Source organism: Lepidochelys olivacea (assembly GCF_965140295.1).
Source record: "Lepidochelys olivacea isolate rLepOli2 genome assembly, chromosome: 2".
NCBI lineage: Eukaryota > Metazoa > Chordata > Testudines > Cheloniidae > Lepidochelys > Lepidochelys olivacea.
Genome location: NC_140412.1, coordinates 217,024,710 through 217,039,652, shown reverse-complemented (window position 1 = coordinate 217,039,652; position 14,943 = coordinate 217,024,710).

Sequence of the window (14,943 nt, the reverse complement as noted above, 5' to 3'; positions counted from 1 at the left end):
GTTCCTGTTAATACACCACAGAATATTAACCTTTACTGCATCACATAGATTCCGAGGCTAGTAATGGACCATATAGGAGACAGAGGCAGAGGAAAGGATCATATAGGCAGGGAAAACTGCGAAACCACCCTGATATACACTCACTTCCACACATAATGCAGCTGTCACATCTGCAGGTAAAGCAGTAGGTAGCTCTTTGAAAGCTATCGACTTTCCCTGCTGCTGTTGTGGCCACTATTGCAGATGACTTTGGGAGTGGTCCACATATACAGGGCTGTAGGCTCAAGTAGTATCTGAGTTAACTTTCTCTTTTACGTTCCTGTGACCTTCAGCTCAGCTTCCTGTGGCACCGTTTGATTTCTTACGATAAATAGCTTTCCAATAGGGGACACTAGACTATGATTAAGTTTAGGAACTTAAAGAACTTGTTTTTCCAGGAAGTGCTTGATGAGAGAGAACAGCCTATGTGGAGGAGGGAAGAAAACCTGAATGTTGCACTGTCTTGGGTCTTTGTCTTTTATGCTTGAATGCTGAATAGGACTCCTCCCAAACCCTTAGCTGCACGTAGCCTCTGGGGAGCAAAAGAAATGTGGAGGGGGATTGGAGACACCAGAGAGGAGGAGAGTTGGAAATGCATAATTAAAAAAGCAAAGCAAAAGAGAAGCAAGAAAATTTAAAAAAGAAACTAACTGAAAAGACAATAGGGATGGCGGGGGAGGAGGCAAAGAGAAACAATAGCGATTACGTGAGGGGACATGAGAAGGGCTATCATCTAACAATACATTTTAAGCAATGTGGAGTTTTCTTTAAACAGCATTGATATGCAGTAAACTGGCTACAGACCAAGAGCATATTATTTGTGATTTAAGTTCATTCTGAAGTTCTTCAGCAGGCAGAAATTCTAATATTTTCGTATGTAGGCAGGAAGGCTGCACCATTAGCTAAGATCATCATCCCAAATGGAGCTGACTTCATCCTGTAGAGTAACTGCCATGTGAACACACTCAACTTTGCCTTGGAATACATTTCCATAATATCTTTGTGTTTAGCCTCTCAAAGGTGCTAGCTAAACTGAAGCCATATCCAAGATTCTCATGTGGTTTCTGGAGGCAATGTTGTACTTCACTGATGCATTTACAATTGTCTTACTTCACAGGAGCAAATGAAATCAACAGAGCAATTCCAGACTCTAATAGGATTCTGATATCCAAGGATCCCTTGACTGAACAAACATAGTGGAGATCTATTATAATAATCTCTGTTAAATGAGTCTTCAGGAAACACTACCTTATAATGAAAGTGCAGCTGAGCACATCACAACCAACATGGCAAAGTATCAGAGGGCAGCCAACAGGGTATTCCTTTCCCAAATAATGTAACTTAGCAAAGCTAAACTTAACTACTTTGGACACCTGATGCTGTAGAGTAGCAGATGTGCTGATGAGTGAAATTCTCTAAAACATTCATAGGAACCAAAATATAAATGTAATGCAACAAATGAAAGCTAGCTTGGCAATACTGAGAGGCATAAAAACAATAATTTAGAGAACCAGTTACTTGTATACTATGTTTTTGGGAGAGACCATGTTTTCTGCTTTTATTTATTTATTTAGTTGTTTGTTTATTTAGAGTGGTAGCTTTAAATAAAAGGTCAGCCCATTTCTCCACTGCCTTGAGCCACCTTGTGGAGAGTCAGGCATCCTTGGTTCTACTGTTGGCTTGGCCCTTGACTTGCTGTGTGACTTTACGTAAGGCCAGGTTTACCCTGCAGACTTATATCAGTATAACTAGTTATATTGCCCCTCCCACCCCCCATGGTGTAGACAGCGCTATGTCGGCGGGAGAGCTGTCAACATAGCTATTGCCTCTCGCAGAGGTGGATTAACTACGCCAATGGGAAAGCTCTTCCATCGGTGTAGGAGCATCTGCACTTGAGTGCTATAGCGGCGCAGCTGTTCTGATACAGCATTTTAAGTGTAGACCTGCCCTAAGTCATTCACCTCTGACTAGTCTACTCAGCAAGGTTTTATGGATGGTGTTAGGAAGAAAATCAGACTACTTGATCATAATGCTCACTTATTGACAGGTCACTGCACAGATCTATATTACGGTACTGTATTAATGCATCAAATTGATGACCCATAATGTCAGGTGCTCCACAAAGCACAGAGGAATACCCTGTGTCTGTCCTCAAAGTGCATACAATCTAAAGAGGAAAAATATGGCTGAAGGGAGTACAATTCAAATACAACCGCGGTTATGGGGGAGTGTGATCTGAGAGAGAGGCTTGGGGAATGGAAATTTCAACAGTGTTCTTTGGGTGGTACTACCTGTTGCCAGTGGTAGTGGAAGCTGGCACTGCTGTGTGAAGGCTTCGGCTGTATTGAAGTTTATCGGAATATCTTATGTGGTTTCTGGTACCCTTGATGTTGTAAATGGATACATGTGGGTGTATAAAATGTTGTTTGAATATTAACCATTTTAAGGGTAATGTCCTGGGGTATATCCCCTCCAGATTCCTTACCAAGACTTACCAACTATCCATTTCCCAATTTCACACTTAGCACAGTAGTGTGAGAGTTTATATGGTACTGTGCAACTACTCGTGCGGCGTGAGCCCAAACGGTAAGCATCATAGTCCAGTATTTTCACTATTGAGTCTTGTTGCTTTGATTTAAGGAGCCCCCGTTCACTTGGGACATTATTGTAAGCAGTGATGAGTGGCCCTCAGAAGAATTGAGGGCAAGCTCAATTAGGGGCGACCCTCATTTTTCCAGGTTCTTACATGGATTTTATCACATAAAGCAGAGGTTCTCAAACTGTGATCCATGAGCTCCATTCAGGTGGTCCATGGATAGTTCCCTCTAAGGTGAATTCCTGGGCAGCTGCACAGAAAAGAATGAAGGGCCACCCACCTAATTAGTGGAGCCGCGCAGGCGTGGCTCCACTAATTAGGTGCCTGGACTCTGGAGAAGAAGCATATGTAAGGTGAGGTGGTGGCCTTGGTGGGAATAGAGGGGAGGTGGGAGGGGGAAGTGGGGTTAGAAGAGTGGGTGTGGGGAATTTTGGAGGTGCAGGGCTGCGGCGGTCAGAGAAAGAGGCGACTTTCCCCAGCTCTGGGGCTGCAGTTGCTAGGGAGAGACAATCCTCCTTTCCAGCCCCAGCTCGGAGGCTGCCGTGGCAGGGGAGAGAGGGCACATCCATCGCATTAGAAAGGTAACACTACTGATATTAAAATATGAGTTGTGTGCTTTTATTTGTAGAACAAAAAAAATTAATTATTAAGATTTTTTTATATAGTGCTTTTATGCAAAGTGCTTTACAATAGTTCGCTATCAGAACAAACAACATTTGGAAAGATCATTAAGTGGTCTGCCGAGACCTGCAGCAATTTTCAAGTGGTCGGCAAAAAAAAAACGTTTGAGAACCACTGACATAAAGATACCGTCTAGCCTTATGGGAGGTTCTGTTGCTTTGGGCTTGTTTAAACACAAGAATTGTACTAATTAACTATACTGGTATAGTTAAAATGGTACAATCACCCTGGTGTGAGTACAATTATATTGATATAAAGTGCTTTATACAGCAATTCCTGCATGTGAAAAGGAATACGGCATACTGGTAAAAGGCTCCTTTATAACAGTATAACTGCATCTACACAAGGCATGGGGGCGGAGGGGCTCTAGCCTCCTCCAAAAATCTTTTTAAGGATTACATTTACCAAGAAAATACTCTGGTTTTGGAACAGAAGCTCATTTATCTCATTTTATTTGAAGTGGACACATTTAGTCACGCTACAAAAATACTCGTTAAAGACATTAATAGCTATTTTATTATTTAACTCAAGACCTCACAAATAAAAATAAGTTGTCTATACCCCTGCCCGAGGTTGTACAGGTATAACTATTGATAAAATATCATACCAAAAATAATTATACTGGTACAAAAACTGTGTGTAGATCAGGCCTTGTGGTAGAGATGTTAGACGAGTTATGTTACCAGATTTATAAAAGCTGACTTCCTGCTGCAGGTCTGCCTGTTATATATTAGAATCCCAATATGCTGAATAGCAGGTCAGTTTATAGCAAGTTGGTGTTTGTAAGAATGGAATTGCAGTAGAGCTGTACTGACATCTAAAGGGAGAAAACATTACTGAACTGGGGGTTAGAAAAAAAACATTCTGTCTCTGAAAGATAAAAACATTTTTTTTTGGAGGTGGCGGTATAGGGAGGGGGGCATACAAGTACTAAAAGTGCAACTTGCGCAAGTTTAACAAGAATTACATTATTTTGTTATCACTAGTATGGGGATGCATTGACAACAGGCAGCAATGAGCTCTAATCTCTGGAAAGTCACACCTTTATCAGCTGGCAATATAGACTCACTCTGTGGATTGAGACTCAGGGGTATTCTATCTGCTACCCAAGATCCGTAAACCTGGGAATCCTGGACGCCCCATCATCTCAGGCATTGGCACCCTGACAGCAGGATTGTCTGGTTATGTAGACTCCCTCCTCAGGCCCTACACTACTAGCACTCCTAGCTATCTTCAAGACACCACTGACCGCCGATGGATTGTAGTTTCATCAGGAAATCTTCCTGAAAACACCATCCTAACCACTATGGATGTAGAAGCCCTCTACACCAACATTCCACACAAAGATGGACTACAAGCCATCAGGAACAGTATCCCTGATAATGTCACTGCAAACCTGGTGGCTGAACTTTGTGACTTTGTCCTCACCCATAACTATTTCTCATTTAGGGACAATGTATACCATCAAATCAGCGGCACTGCTATGGGTATCCGCATGGCCCCACAGTATGCCAACATTTTTATGGCTGACTTAGAACAACGCTTCCTCAGCTCTTGTCCCCTAATGCCCCTACTCTACTTGCGCTACATTGATGATATCTTCATCACCTGGACCCATGGAAAAGAAGCCCTGGAGGAATTCCACCATGATTTCAACAGTTTCCATCTCACCATCAACCTCAGCTTGGACCAGTCCACACAAGAGATCCACTTCCTCGACACTACAGTGCTAATAAGCGATGGTCACATAAACACCACCCTATACCGGAAACCTACTGACCGCTATTCCTAACTACATGCCTCCAGCTTTCACCCAGATCACACCACACGATCCATTGTCTACAGCCAAGCTCTACGATACAACCACATTTGCTCAAATCCCTCAGACAGAGACAAACACCTACAAGATCTCTATCAAGCATTCTTACAACTACAATACCCACCTGCTGAAGTGAAGAAACAAATTGACAGAGCCAGAAGAGTACCCAGAAGTTACCTACTACAGAACAGGCCCAACAAAGAAAATCACAGAACGCCACTAGCCATCACCTTCAGCCCCCAACTAAAACCTCTCCAAGGCATCATCAAGGATCTACAACCTGTCCTGAAGGACGACCCATCACTCTCACAGATCTTGGGAGACAGACCAGTCCTTGCTTACAGACAGCCCCCCAACCTGAAGCAAATACTCACCAGCAACCACACACCACACAACAGAACCATTAACCCAGGAACCTATCCTTGCAACAAAGCCCATTGCCAACTGTGTTCACATATCTATTCAGGGGACACCATCATAGGGCCTAATCACATCAGCCACACTATCAGAGGCTCATTCACCTGCACATCTACCAATGTGATATATGCCATCATGTGCCAGCAATGCCCCTCTGCCATGTACATTGGTCAAACTGGACAGTCTCTACGTAAAAGAATAAATGGACACAAATCAGACGTCAAGAATTTTAACAGTCGGAGAACACTTCAATCTCTCTGGTCACTCGATTACAGACCTAAAAGTGGCAATTCTTCAACAAAAAAACTTCAAAAACAGACTCCAGTGAGAGACTGCTGAATTGGAATTAATTTGCAAACTGGACACCATTACATTAGGCTTGAATAAAGACTGGGAGTGGATGTGTCAGTACACAAAGTAAAACTATTACCCCATGTTTATTTCCCCCCACCCCTACTGTTCCTCACATGTTCTTGTCAACTGCTGGAAATGGCCCACCTTGATTATCACTACAAAAGGTTTTTTTTCTCGCCTGCTGGTAATAGCGCACCTTATCTGATCACTCTCATTACAGTGTGTATGGTAACACCCATTGTTTCATGTTCTTTGTGTATATAAAATCTCCCCACTGTATTTTCCACTGCATGCATCCGATGAAGTGAGCTGTAGCTCACCAAAGCTTATGCTCAAATAAATTTGTTAGTCTCTAAGGTGCCACAAGTACTCCTTTTCTTTTAGCTGTGCAAACTAGAGACTGAAAAAGCCTCTTGGTTCCAGATTATTGTCTGTATTTTATGCTCTCACAACTGCTTGGTCCAACCCAGATTAGAACGACTAACGTCACAGGTCTGCTACTATTGCCGCAGGAAAACTTCTCTATATTCATAGATTTCCCTTCTCTCTACTCATAGATCATTAAATATGCCTCAAAGATGACTGTGTAGGAAACCTAATTAGTCAGGCTCAGTAGTGATGATTTCAGAGAGTCAGGACTCTATCCTGTGATGATAATCAAAGTACATATGGAGAAATGAATAAAAACTCTTTGCAGTAAGAAAACTACAGCACAAATTAATGGATTCTGTTCTGAAAGGTAAAAAGATGATTGAATGTATAATTTCTTAATAAATAATACTGGATGAAACTTTTTTGCTGGAAAAATCTGTAGATTTGGGTCAAACAAAATAGTTTGCAAATTTGTTTGAATTCATTGAGTTGTCTTGGTTAAAAAATTCAAGAAAAATCAGTTTCATAGTGACAGTTTTTTAATTCAGACACTTCTGAATTTTATTTGAATGTTTTTTAAAAATAAAACCCTCAAATGAAACACTTCATTTGACACAACAAGAAATTCAGTGAATCAAAACATTCAATTTTTTTTTGAGTGGAACGAATGAAACTTTTTTTTTGTTTAGTCAGGGAACCAAAAATTCAGTTATTTGCATAACCCTATTAATAAAATAATAAGGAGGACAGAATCAGACTTTGTTCCCCAAAAATGTTTGCTTTTCCCACTGTAACTGGCCAGCTCTGGACACTAACTCATCTGCTGATCCATTCTCTCTGCTGGCTGTATTAATTGCTGGTATGTAGACTTATACATAGCTTGGCTGATTTCAGTGGGACACAGAATTTATTCGATTAGCATCTTCATCTTTCTCGTACATGTTTATAAGATCATAAATCAGCTGTGCAAATAAATCCTAAGGTTTTTCTTCCTTCTTCCTCTTGCTTGACTGATGTGTGCATTTATCCTATAGATATAATATGCCTGATTTTAGAGGATCTCTTTCATTTTTAATCAAAGAAGGATGCAACTGGATTAGGATGTTTTTAGATCTGATCTATCTTCACCTAGTATTGTATGTATTTTAAACAAAGATCTGGTGTGGAATTTTGAAGACTGTATAGTGTTGGCCTAACTGCTCCCATTGAAGTCAATGGGAGCAGAGTTAGTCTAATGCCTGAGTGCCTTTGAAAATTCCACGCCATTATGAGCAAATGTTCTACTTTAATACTAAACGTAATTTTAAAATGTACTAACAGGACTGGTCAAATTTATTGCCAACCCTTTCTTTGTTTGCTTGTTTTCCCAGCAGAAAACGAGGTTTTTGATAAAATGAAATTTTTCAAGGGAAAATAGCTATCTGCTCTTCAAAAAAAAAAAAAAAACAATTTTTTTTTCATTGAAAAATGTAAAAGCCTCTGTTTTCGGCAGCCAAATATTCAAACAAATCAGGTTTTTGTTTTTTTCACACTTTGTAACCAGCTTTTTTATTAATATAATAATTTCAAGAGGTAGCAAAAACAAGGCAGCAACATAGTACCTGTACATGAAAGAGTAGCCTTCATTAGAGAAATTAAGATTCTTGTGACCCAAAGTTAACCACATTTATGGCTTAAATTTTGGAAATTAAATAAGCAGTACTAGAGCCCTCTACATAAAAGATGTTACTAATGTCTATTCTAAATAGCAGATTTGGGTGCTTATAGGGGTAAATGAACGCACACCTGGGCCATGTGGAAAATTGGGTAATAAAAATCTTTATGAACTCTACTATAAAGGATTAAAAACTCCTGAAGCAGCAATTGTGAAACAGAAAAACACAGTATGAAGAATAACATAGGAGCTTGTGGGGTATCAAGACAACATTGTATAGAAGGGCATAAAGCAGACCCTCCAATTTGAACACCTTTGAATTTTGGGGATGTGCAGCAGCCCCAGAGCTCTGTATCCAAACCTAAACCCATCCTGCTTAAAACCAAAACTTTAAGGGATCTGGTGATGGGGTGTGTAACCCACACAGGGGCTGAAGGGTTAATGTGGGCCTGAGTGGCCAGTTATGGTTCTTGGCTACACTGGAAGGGAGAATCAGGCTTAACTGATGACCCTGCTCCTATCCAGCTGGGCTTCATGGTTGGTATAAAGCCAGGAAGTTGAGAGTAGAAGAGGACTGTAGGAAGGGACTCTGCAGTCTCTTTCTGGTTACAGAGAGGTGGAAAGGAAGACACCCACGGCATGAACAAGCCCTGGGATCCTAGCCCCGAAAGAAAGATCAACCCAGAGAAGTTACAGGGAAGAGAGCCTGAGAGAGGCTGTGTAGAAGGCAGCCCATGGAAACAGCAGCAAGGAGTAGGACTCTGCAGACCTTGGCTGCTGGTTATAGGGTTTTTGGGCTGGAACCAGTGCTTAATTTGTGCCAGGGCTTGGCAGTTCATAGCCCTGGCACCTCTAGGCTTGGCAGTTCATAGCCGTGGCACCTCTTGGCTTGCTGCATCAGTTATGAATGTAAAAAAAAATTACTTGAGCCCCGGCATTTAATTGCTCAAGCCCTAGTACCTTTTTCTGGAACCCAGTGTAGTAGGGAGGGCCTGGTTCCCCTGTTAGCCCTGAGGAAAGTGGCACTGGACCTAGACTTGGAACTGAAGACTAAGACAGCATACAGATAGTTTGTCTGGTGGGACTTTGTTGCCCTGGAATGGGAGGACTATAGCGACCTGGCTGGAGGACTGAGTCACAAAGAGGGAGCACCTGAGTCCCAGAGAGAGAGAGACTACAGAGCAAGTGACAGAAAGGGAGCATTAGACCAGGTGAGAGCTGATCCCCAAACCCAGCTATAAGGAGGCACGACAGCGGTGAGTGAACCCCATTACTCATCTGTTTTCTGATTTAGATATGAATGGAGCCAAAATCTTATGAGAATGTCCAGCCTCTTTCCTATTTGTGACTTTGCGTATGTGCAAACCTCCTCCCCAGGCTGCCAAGCAAATACAAAGGCTGATGACCTATACACCTAATAGGGCCCCTATTATTACTTAAGTCAGTGCGAGTTGCTCAGTTCCTGCAGGGGCATGATAGGGCTCTAGGGTCTCATCAAGTGAAGCAGGGAAAGGGGCCAGAAGTAAAATATCTTTGTTGCTCACTGGCCCATAGATGCAAACCTCAACCACTGAAAGCTGTGAAAAAGGAGTGGTGAAGAGACACTGCAAGATACCAAAAGAACAGATAGTTAATCAGCAGCACTTTTATTGGAGCTGTCATAACTGGGCAAAGGAGTATCTATATGGAGGTGCAAGAACCTATGTAACTGCATAGCTCTGAGGCCAACACTGTCAGAGTTCTTTAGTGCTTCACATTTTTAATAACAATAACCAGGAGGTAAATTGCATGGACAGTCCTGGTAATTTCTACTGTTCAACCACTAGGTGGTGAAGTTAGCTAACAAACAGTTCAGAGACGGTATATTTGCCCACAATACAGTGACAGCAGCAGAACCAATAAAATTTTCTTCCATGTGTGAGGGTGTGTGATTCATTCCTGTGCAGAATTTTTTTTTTGCACCATGTAAATTCAGGGCTTAAACAGAAGATAAAGGGCACATAAGTCTTGTGGTTCTCTACAGTATGGGCAAACTCCACACTTACTGGAAATCAACAAGATCCCTCTAAATTACTATGCATAACTTGTACAAAATAGCATTTCATTAAGCAGTTATTTCTATTTCTCCTGCATTTTAACCTCTTGATAATTTTAGAAGTTCTAAACTCTGTGTACAATGAATTACAGTTGAATACGGTGGGAGAATGAAAGCTAAGCCTATTTCTGGCTTTCTCTGAAATCTCTAATTTAACTTAAATCTCTGATTTAATTCCTCATCCATTAAGAAAATCAAAAGAAAACAAATACAGCAAATAGGAAATGGTTAACCACCTTATTTTTCCTAAATTTCCTGCAAAAATATTTGTTTTTTTTTAAAAGGAACCCCCCACTCCTCCCCAATATCCATGCAAAAACCTGACAACATTGCAGGGCTGTTGGGGTTTTTTTTTTTTTTGTTTGTTTGTTTTTAAAGCCTAAAAAAAATGACCATGAAAAGAAAACTGACAAAAGATTTTGCTGCTGGAAAAGTGAGGGGGAAGGGGCAGAGACAAAACACCAACACACTCTTTTTGTCAGTGGCACCCCTCAATTTTTCTGGCAAATGTACATGTCATTTAAAGCATTGATAGAATAAGGGAACAACACATGCACAATAGCAATACAAATTATGAGTAGGGTTATTCTTCAAGCTTTTAAGATAAATTACTAAAATATTAATTTTTGGTCACGATGTAGCACAACCGACAGTTGTAGAGCTAAAGCAATTTATTTTAAATACAAAGTAGAAAATACAGTAACAAGCTAAATAATAGTTAATATAATTTAGTGACTGTTGTTTCAGATACTTTTTATTCACCTATTTTTGCTGTGGGCATTTTTCTGAACTTCAAAGCAATACAGAACAATTCCTACCTTTTTGTGCTATTGTTTTCTTCCTAGCTTTAAGCAAACTAAAGTCAGCAATTAGGACATCAAACTTAATTTCTTGGACCAACTCTGGTTCTACTGCTGGGGGGAACAAAGAGTGCAAGCTGCTTTGCTGTATTGTAGATCTCAGTTCACATTTTAATGTAGCTATCTTCAAAAGGACCACTCTCCTTCACATTTGGTCACGGGTAGGGTGAGAGAAATTCACAGGGCAATGACAACATTAGGAAATGTAGATTGAAGACAACTGTGCTGTAGCATCTAATGTCATGCATTTGGTGGCTTGGCTTATCTGTCTCATTTTGCACAAAGAACTGAAACAGGTTAAGTCCAAGTCTTGAGGGTAAACTGTAGCAAGTTCTGCTGCACATCTGTGAACTTCATTGATATCCAGTGAACCCAGGTTAAACTGGACTCCAAAGCATTCATACAACAAACACCTTGTAGGCACCTAGTCAGTGATGTCGACAAACTGTAAGTTTGACAATTATGACAAAATGTTTTAATGCAAAATTAATGACTTTCTTCAAGTCCTAGGTTTACTACTTTTCAGGTTGATCCTCACACCATTTTCTTTTATGAGGATGATGCAACCCATGTTGATAGTACTGAGAAGTAGCACTGCACATTTCCTTTGCACTGATTTCAAAATCCTCAAACTGGTCATTCAACACGGCAACAAATGTTTCCCAAGAGGGCAATAAATTAACAGCAGTACTTAAATCTATGTCCATTTCCTGCAGCTGGAAGCTGCTCAGGTTGAACTGCTGAAGCAGCGTTTCAGAAGTGTGCCATGAGAACTGTCTCAAAATGTGCCATGTTCTTCTGAAGAGAAGTTGCATATAAACAAGTGGCGGGAGCCTGACTTGTATCTTTTGACATATCTGCCAAGGCTTGTCAAATATAGTTTTGACACAGTCTTGATAGAATCAGCATGTCTGCAGTACACCATCACATTTCTGACAGACTTTTGAGAATCAACAATCTGTGGCTAGTGTTAGCATTCGTGGAAAATCGTTTTCCATCAATATGCTGAGCAAAAAAAAGGTATAGTGACTGAGTCTGAGCAACCGTTTATGTTGTTGACTCCAACTACATTTAGGGAATGTGCAGCACGGGGCACATACTGTTATACTGGGTTTTTACGTGACATATGGGCCTGCAGACCATCGTAATGAACAGCCGAATTACTAGTATTCTCATACAATTGTCAGTGACAGTTAGATGCATCCAACCCCAGCTTATTTATCATAGTCAGTTCAGCTTCAGCCAGTTTTGCACTTGTGTAATTCTCAAGTGGCTAAAACCCCATCAATTGCTTAATTATTTGCCCCTCTGAATTAAGAAATCAGAAGATAAATGTAAGCTGGTCTACACATGCTACATCAAGCATAGAATTAACCATATTACAGAGAAATACTTGGGTTGCTGTAATTGTCCTGTAGGGATATTTTAAATTTTCTTTCCCATCAATTCAATTAATTTATCTCACATAATTGAGAGCAAGTTACAAGGTTTACCTTTCCTATGTTGTTCAAATTTAGCCAGGTGCGCAGCCAAAAACAGATCAAACTGTATTTGGGGCTTTTGGATGTCAATTTCCATCACTTTCAGATTCTAATAGCTCATCCAGGATAGGAAAGTCAAGCTTGCAAGCACTTAAAAATGGGAAGTGCCACCACACACTGAAGAAATTATCTCTCTCCAATCAGTCCTGGGTTTACAGTGGCTCCATGAAGCGAGGCCCATGCTCAGAAGAGGCCCTGGCCTGGTCCACTTGCACTGCGTCCTGAGACCCTCTGGCTCCCCACACCCACCACTTGCTCCTCTTGGCCTGCCTGCCTGCTGCCTCCTCGGCCCCACTCCTCTGCTCCTCTCTGCCCCCTGGCCGGACCCCAGTGCACCTCCGGCTCCGGGCAGTCTGTGCTTCCCACCACCTGTGGGGCCCCACCTGTCTCCCTGGACCTGAGCTGCTTGGGACTGGTGCAGAAGCCAGGATGAGATGGGTGGGGGAAGTGGGCTGGGCCAACCTGGGTCGCCCCTGCCATGCCATCCCCCATTGCTCCTGGCTGGCCCCTCACTGTGGGGACTGACTTCACCACGCCATGCTCCATTGCTCCCATGGGGGCCCAAAAATAGGTCTGGCACCGGTCCCACAAAAGGTTAATCTGGCCCTGATCTGAATAAACTTGGCATGCCAGATCAAAGTCAAACCTTTCAGATGATTTTGTACTTGTTTATCCAAGACAACATGCAGTTTGTGTTCTGTACCCCTCTTATGTTTGGAGAGTCACTCAGGATGTTTCCAATTGCTAAATCTTTCTGTAAAAACATGCAAGCTACTACAAAGAAGCTTACATACAAAGCAGTAAATATTCCAGTAGATGGAGAATAAATAAGGCAATCATAGAATCATAGAATATCAGGGTGGGAAGGGACCTCAGGAGATCATCTAGTCCAACCCCCTGCTCAAAGCAGGACCAATCCCCAACTAAATCATCCCAGCCAGGGCTTTGTCAAGCCTGACCTTAAAAACTTCTAAGGAAGGAGATTCCACCACCTCCTGAGGTAATGCATTCCAGTGTTTCACCACCCTCCTAGTGAAAAATTTTTTCCTAATAGCCAACCTAAACCTCCCCCCTGCAACTTGAGACCATTACTCCTTGTTCTGTCATCTGCTACCACTGAGAACAGTCTAGAGCCATCCCCTTTGGAACCCCCTTTCAGGTAGTTGAAAGCAGCTATCAAATTCCCCGTCATTCTTCTCTTCCACAGACTAAACAATCCCAGTTCCCTCAGCCTCTCCTCATAAATCATGTGTTCCAGTCCCCTAATCATTTTTGTTGCCCTCCGCTGGACGTTTTACAATTTTTCCACATCCTTCTTGTCGTGTGGGGCCCAAAACTGGACACAGTACTCCAGATGAGGCCTCACCAATGTTGAATAGAGGGGAACGATCACGTCCCTCGATCTACTGGCAATGCCCCTACTTATACAGCCCAAAATGCCATTGGCCTTCTTGGCAACAAGGGCACACTGTTGACTCATATCCAGCTTCTCGTCCACTGTGCAACAACTTGTGCAACAACTTCATCATTGTGCAAAATAAAATAAAAAGTTATTTAGAAAACATTCATTTCTTCCCTTCAATTACCTGTACAGAAGTCAGGAATCTGTGAACATGTATCTAAACCACTGGCAACTCTAAAGTGTTGTTTTTCATCAGATTTTTCCTCACAGTGCAGGATATGTAGGAACTCAGTCAGTAGTAGATACATTTTCCTTTTCTTCTAGCACGACTTTGAATATAGCCAGAAAATGGTGTCCTACAGCCTTTTCTTCCGCTTGCCAACTTTCCATGTTACCAGCACCAGACAGGCCCCAGTGAACCTGCCCCTTTTTTCAGCCACTTCACAACGCTCTCTGTTTTCTCGGGTTTTCAAAAAACATGCTAAAGCTTTGAAATTTTTTTCTAACAAAGCTGCTTTTTTTTTTTAAACATATTTTCTTTATTGTTTTCTGTTGCGGGTGTTTCTGATTAGCACTTCCACTTGAGTAGCAGAGTAATGCCACTCGCTGACACATCTGTCAAATGTGGAGGCTGAAATGAAAGGACAGTGAACTTCACAATAAGGGACAACATACCTTGAAATCAGGGACCTCACTTATTTTTATTCAGCACACTGTTTATATATAAACAAGCATTCACAGGAAAAAGGAGAGACCCAAATCTCTTCCCAGCACCCTGACATGGAAAAAACATGGGTGCTCTCCCCATCCCCACGCACAGGGAACTGGGGGCTGCTGCTTCTTGCACCTAGAGTGACCAGGTATCTGGTTTTTGACCGGAACACCTGGTTGAAAAAGGATTCTGGCAGCTCCAGTCAGCCCTGCTAACTGGATCATTGACTATCCGGTTGGCAGCGCCATGCAGCAGGACTGGCAGGCTCCCAGGAAGCAACCAGCATGTCCCCGCTCCGGCTCCTATGCGTAGGGGCAGCCAAGGGGCTCTGCACGCTGCCCCCGCCCCAAGCGTTGCCCCCGTAGCTCCCATTGGCTGGGGCAGCAGGGCATGAGTGGTGC